Here is a 7,534-nt window from a genome sequence, read left to right on the forward strand (position 1 = left end):
AGGAATTTTAAATAGTTAATTTAATACTAATATCGATATATTTTTGTCAAATTTTTATAATATCTTCAGATTTATATTTTATTCAAAAATAAAAACATCATTGCTTTTTCAAAATCACATAAGACCATATTATAAAATCAACTGAGATAAAGAATAAAATAAAATACTAAAATCAAGATGTATTTCTGTTGGTCCCTTGAGGGTCTACAAGATATGTATAACAGTTTGTAGAAGGGGGAAGGGGATGAATACAAACACAGTATTTTCAAATTTAAAATGTATATTAATAAAAGAAGATCAATACAAATTTTACAAGACTGTTTAAGGTAAGAAAACATATCTAAATAATCTTTGGTTACACACAGAATCTTAGCAAATGAGAAAAGAAATGTTGTAAAGAGAAGTTATTTTACTTAAGCTCTAGAATGCACAAAGTAAGAATTAGGTTAAGAGAGTGTGTTGCGCGCACTCTACATTGAGAAGAAACACTTCTATTTATACACAATGCATTAAATGTTCATTTAATGCAATATGGTAGGGTTAGAGTGTGTGTCAAGGCTTAAGAGGAAGGTTTGTCCTTTGCTACAGTGAATAGTACAAAAAGCCTATTCATGAGCAGACATCCTTACCTAAAGTTGGTGGGCAATAGAGTCGACTAGCTGGCTCCGTACCGTACTAACATTTAGAAAGGGTATGGGTTTGTCCTTTGTGTGCATAAGGACAAGACAACAACAATCGTGCTTAGCAAGCTTCCTTTGATCGCTGAATACTGGAATGACCTGGAAGTCTCTTCAGTATTGCTGAGGCTTGAGTAGTCTTCACACATATGTAGACAAGCTTGTAATCACTGAGTACCGCTTCAGATCACGTACTTGCCAGTCTCTAATCTTCAGTTTCAGTCTTCGACATTAGCTGAAGGTTCTTTGGTGTGAGTGTTATCTTCTTGAAGTATCGTGTCACACTTGAATTACAATACAAGTTCTTCAGCGATCACTTGGAACTGAAAAGACAGAAACATAAAAATACTTCGTATAAGTGAAAAGAGATTATCATCAAATCACTGAGAGAGAGGATCAACAATCTCCCCTTATTTGATGATAACAAGACAACATAAAGAAAGTTGTCTTATCAAATAACAGTAAGGAAAAGTTACATATAAAGTGCATTTCCCTTTTTACTATTTTGGGATCTTTTTCAGTGAGTCAGTCTTTGCTTGAGAATTTTCCTTCAGTCATATCTAAGAGAAAATTACAAGTATGGAAACTGAAACTGAAATCTTATTCACTAACTTATAGATTGTCAGTGAATGTAAAAAGTAACACTGGAACTCATAGACTTGTGTCCCTATTACTTTTTTCAGGGATCTTTTTCAGTGAAGTACAAGAAATACTCATTTTATTATCATTGGTAATATTACAAGTAGTTCAGTACATGTCTAATACTTACAGACTAGAAGATTAATCACTGAAAGTAGACATAGTAAAATAGATTTCCAAGGAAAAGTGAACAGTAATACAAAGAGAAACTAATCTAAAACACTTAGATCTATGTAACTGGGTACATCTTTATCAAGGTTTCTTCGACGTAGGCATTCCCTTCATATCTTCAGATCCATGACTTTTCCACACATGCTATCATCTATCCAGAACAAAAGGTAAACCAGATGACCCATTGGACATAGATGTAGCTTTGACATTCTTTGAAATCTGAATTCACCTTCATAGTCAAGGAATATAACTCCTAACTCAGGTTTGAAATGCACGGTGTTGGGTGTATAAGGACCCTTATCTGGCAAGTCGAGATTCAGCAAAGAAATGTCTATACTCTCGTCACCCTTTAGGATTTCATCTAAGGAGAACCTTGTTTCATGTTCGTTCCTTAGGAATGGTCCATCATTAGGATTAGAGAGCTTTTGTTTCTTCTTCCCACCTTTCTTCAGAGAAGGCCTGCCAGGGACTACGACATACCTGGACATTCGTTTGATGAGATCGCTGATGGTGTTCTAGATAATCGCCTTATGTCTTGACTTGGATCGCTGAATGGCTTGCCTAATCTCCATCCATTTGTTGTATCCATATCGGCCAAGGAAGGAAGGGTACTCGGTGATGGCATCGAGATTGTCCCAAGTGATGAGCATTGAGACCAGTGTTCCACCGTCTTTTGAACGTCCGTTGATGCTGACGCTAATGATCGGGCGGCGACTGACTCTCTTCTTCAGTTTTGCTTCGCTCCATCGCTTGTCCTTTTCGACCAGCTTCTTCTCATGCTTAACTTCTGCAATGGAAAGAAGTTTAGCCTGGGCTTGGACAGCGTTCACCTTCTTCTTGGACTTTCTCTTGGAGAGAATCTTCTCAACTAGTGACTTGGCCAGCTTTAAGTTGTCTTTAGTCTGCTTCCTCTGAAGCTCTAGCTCTTCTTCAGCCCTTAATGCCTCGAGTCTTTCAGCTTCTGAAAGGAAGTCAAACTCACCACCACTAGAGGTACGAAGAGGGATTTTTACTCTAGTTTGGTCGAGTGACTCCTTTAGCTGAGCCATCTGCTGGTCGGTGGGAGCACTGGAGACATGGTTTTTAGGGAGCCACTCCAGTCGACCGCAGGTTGTTGATGGAATTTGAAGTTGATACAAAGAAGTGACTACTACCTGAGAGGTAGAGTCTTCAAATAAGGGTTGAGAGATATTAAAAAGTACCTTCAGATTCCCTTCTTCAGCGACCGTTTTGCCTTTTGATTGGTGGTCCTGGTTCTTTGATGGAGCAGACTCTCCTTCCCTTTGCTCCCCCTGGGATGCAGAATCCCTGAGGGCAACTCTCTTGGTGGCGGTTGTTGGCTTTTGATACTTGATGGTAAAATCATCTTCATCATCATCGTCATCATCACCATCTAGGTCATGTCCGGGGTCTGGGAGAACAGGTTCGTCATCTTCATCATCATCATCTTCGTCATCATCATCATCATCATCACCAGCAACAGCGATGATGGGAAGAGCATCATCCCTTGGGATGGGATCGACTGCCTCAGCTGAAACATCTTCGGTGGTCGGGATTACAGGAGCAGCAACCGCTTCAGCTCTAGGAGCTTCAGCTTCAGCTGGAAATAATGTTGGAGCAACAGCAGGAGCAGGTTCAGCAGCAACATCAGATGGTCCACTCTGGCTAAGACTTGAGAGTATAAGCCAGAGAGTTCGTCCACACGCTGATGCTGGAGAACCATCATATCCTCTAGCCTTGACAGAGCAGAGGCTAGAGTTGTCGTTGCCTCACGCATCTCATAGAGCTGAGCACGATCATCAGCAAAGAAAGAAGGCAGGATCACTGGGCTGGTTGACGGACAGCATCCAGGATCTGCTGAAGAAGTCTCGTCTGCTGAATGGAGAGAGCCAGAGCATCATCAGCCCTGCTGGAGAGAACAGCAATGGCTTCAGTGTTGGCTCTAACAGCATCTTGGAGAGTCGAGAGGTGACTCTAAACTTCCTGAACGTCTGCTCGGAGGGGCTGAGAGGTCCACTTCAAGGTCAGCCTTACGAGGCATCTCTCGGTGAACTTCAGTCGTCCTGCAGAAAACTGAATCAACGGCTGCGAGGATGAGTTTAACATCAGATGCCATATCATAGTCATCATCAATCTCTTCATCCCCTCCGTCTACTTCCTTTTCTTCTTCTTCCTCCTCTTCTTCAACATATGACTGATGCATAGAAGAAGGACCTGCAATAGATGAAGGGTGAGAAACAAGAGGCTCAAGGTTAGTAGAAATGAAAGGGTAGGAGGATGGAATACCTAAGGGGCCATCAATGACATCGAAAGGATTGTCACTGGTGTAAGCAAAGATGTCCTCGAAAGGATGGACATCTTTATGATGAGGAGCATCAAGAGGAGCAACCTCAGGTCCAGTGGTGTGTGTTTCAGTATCAGGGAGGACAGTCGCTGATACATCATCAACACGTGTAAAGACCAAAGAAGGAGGATAAGAGAAAATGGTTGAGAAGAGACGTGGGTGTTCAACGGTGGTGGCGTCGATATTCACGCCTTAAGTGATTTCGGTCACTAGGTGCCACTGATACGACAGTGATAGGAGGAATCACTGAAGAGCTAAGAGGGTTAGCTAAAAATGCCTCGGGGGTAAGGCTAGTTCCAATAGCTGAAACCTATCGAGAGGTTTCAGCCATAGACGTGGTTATCCCTTTTTGGCCTTCTTGGCTCTAAAGGAGAACCAAGAGTTGGTTGACAAGGTCGTTTGGAGGAGGTTTTGGTGACTGGGCTTGACTCGGGGGGGTTACCCTTGTCCTGGCCACCTGAGGAGAGAAGGTAGTGAAGGACACTATAGAAGAGAGTGCCACATCACTGTCCCTCAGCTTATGATCCAGAATCCTGGATCCAAGCTTGGAAACTTGAAGGTTACCTTCTGTGGAGTATTTATCTCCAAAGATCTTCGCAGAGACCATCGAAAGAAACCAGGTGTAAGGCACCACCTTTTCTCGCTGGTGCTTGTTCAGCTTTTGCACCAGGTCATCGAAAATGACCACAGCATAATTTATATTGCAAAGCTGAATCGCAAAAACGCCTATTGTCAAGGCGATCCTAGAGGCCTGGTCCTGGCCTCCAGTCTTTCCACCCATTGACTGGATTAAGTGAGAGAACAGGTATTTCCAGATCGCTGACATCTTGTTCTTCTCGATCTTCGATAAGGACTTCATGGGAGCATTTGGGTCCTTCTTCATTGGCCATTGATAGCCAATGGCATCAAGACAATCGATGATATCGGCCGTTGTGGGTTCGCTGTCGTAGGGGCCTTTGGGAAGGCGAAGAGTCGTCCTCAAGGTGTTCACGCCAAACTTCACTTCCATGCGGTTGAAGGTGAAGTTGACCTGTTCAACTTGTCGGTCATGCTTGACCTCGACATCCACGACCTCCGCAGTGAACCAGAACTGCTGGAGAAGTTCCTTAACCATGATGGGTTCATGGTTGAGAGCGAAACCGAGCGAAGACTGTTTGAGAAAGTCAGCTGCCTCTTGGTAGTCTGCCTTGGACGAGGGAATATCCAACAAGGCAATGTGGTTGTTGGCCTAGAAGGATACCTCATCGAGAGAGAAACTAACGTTCTTGGCAGCCATCTGTTTTTAATAAGAATAAGATAAAACAGATTGTTAGTAAAAACCAAGATTTGTTTTGGAGAAGAATATAGGTAAGTTTTTGAATCAATAAAAACTTCTTTTGAAAATTCCTTAAAGAAGGATTAGGGTTTTTCAAGTAGAATGTGTTTAAAAAATATGATTATAACCAAGTAAGAGTTGGTTAAATAATCATCGTTGTTTAATATTTCAAGAGAACAAGTTTCTTAACAAGATTAAACATATTTCTTAGAAGAAGATTTAAGAGAAGAGATATTGAACTTAAGGGTTTAGAGAATAAGGACGAGAAGTTCTTGAGGATTTAAGAGAGACTTCTTGCTTTAGAAATTTGTAGATTTCGTCTTAGAATTTTGTAAGCGTAAAGAGAAAAGAGGAGAAGAAGTCTCATATTTATAGATAGGAGGAGAGAGAAGGAATATGTGAGAGAGAGAGAGAGAGAAAAAAAAGATGACGGTTGGGGAAAAGGGCCATGATGAAAATGGCACTTTCTCATCTATGATTGGATGACATTAAATGAGGTAGCGTATGACAGTACCTTTTTTCGCGTCTCAAAGCGTTGCGCATAGTAAATAGAGAATGTCGTCATTAAGAAGGTTCATTAACTATTTTCTTTTAAAAACGAAGGGTTTTTAAGAAAACGAAGAGTCATACAGTGTTTAACTAAACACTGAAAAGACCGTTTAAAACATTTTGTCACTAAAGAAGAAAGGCTTCAGTGAAGGTTTTAAGACATCAATGTCAATGATAAGAGAATCACTGAATCTGGCATTTAAAAATATTTTAATCACTGATCAAAAAGATTCATTGATCATTTTTTATTTTTAAGAGAATAAGTATAAATATATACTTAGATATGGTCAGTGATAAGAGAATCACTAAAACCAACTTTTAAAACTTTAGTCACTGAAGAAGAAAAGCTTCAGTGAAGGTTTTAAGTTGAAGAAAAGAAAAGAGTAATCATATTTTAGAGAGAATAGATATATTTACTCAAAAGTTCAGTGTCAGAGGTAGAGCACTGAATCATTTCACTTACTGAGTGATGTTTAATAGCTGAAGATTAGTCTTTAGTGTTTAGCATCCCCAGTTCGCTGATCAAGATGTTGAATCTTGTCTTATCAAGAGGCTTGGTGAAAAGGTCAGCGAGCTGGTACTCAGTTGGAACGAAGTGAAGTTCAATATCACCATTCATAACATGATCTCTGATAAAATGATATCGGATCTCAATATGTTTGGTCTTCGAGTGAAGTACAGGGTTGTTTGCAATTGCAATAACACTAGTGCTATCGCAATAGATAGGAACCTTTGAAAATTGAAGATTGTAGTCCATCAGCTAGTTTTTCATCCAAAGAATTTGGGCACGACAACTACCAGCGGCTACGTATTGAGCTTCAGCTGTTGATGTGGACACTGAGTTTTGCTTTTTGTTTGTCCAGCTCACTAACTTTCCACCTAGAAGCTAACAACCTCCAGTGGGCTTTTCCTATCAATTTTGCAACCAGCAAAATCACTATCTGAATAACCGATTAGGTCAAAACCTGAACCTTTAGGGTACCAAAGACCCATGTTAGAAGTTCCCTTAAGATATCTGAAGATGCGTTTGATAGCAATCAGATGGGATTCCTCTGGTTTAGCTTCATATCTTGCACATAAGCATGCAGAATACACGATATCGGGTAGACTAGCTGTTAGATACAGCAGGGAGCCGACCATTCCTCTATAAACAGTAACGTTTACAGGCTTTCCATTTGGATCCTTGTTGAGAGAGAGTGGAGGAGCCATTGGAGTCTTCATAGATGAACTGTTGGATAAATCAAACTTCTTCATCATGTCACGAACATACTTACTTTGATTGATAATGATACCTTTATCTGATTGTTTGATCTGGAGACCTAAAAAGAAGGTTAGTTCTCCCATCATGCTCATCTGATATTCTTTCTTCATGCGATCAGCAAACCGAAAACACAAAGAGGGATTAGTGGAACCAAATATAATATCATCGACATAAATTTGGAATAGAATGATGTGACCCTTAACTTTTCTAAGAAATAAGGTCTGGTCAATCTTTCCACGAATAAATTTATCAGAGATGAGAAATGAGGAAAGGGTATCATACCAGGCACGAGGAGCCTGTTTTAACCCATAAAGAGCTTTATCCAACCTGTAGACATGGTTTGCATACTTAGGGTCTAGTAACCCTGGAGGTTGTTCAACATAAACTTCCTATTGAAGTTTCCCATTTAGGAAAGCGCTCTTTACATCAATTTGGTAGACTTTGAAGTCTCTATGGGCAGCAAAGGCTAGAAAGAGTCGAATTGCTTCGAGTCTAGCCACTGGTGCGAAGGTTTCATCATAGTCGATCCCTTTTTCTTGTCTATAACCTTGAGCAACAAGCCGAGCCTTGTTACGGGT

The sequence above is a fragment of the Cynara cardunculus genome, assembly GCF_001531365.2.
Source record: "Cynara cardunculus var. scolymus isolate 2C chromosome LG 12, CcrdV1, whole genome shotgun sequence".
NCBI lineage: Eukaryota > Viridiplantae > Streptophyta > Magnoliopsida > Asterales > Asteraceae > Cynara > Cynara cardunculus.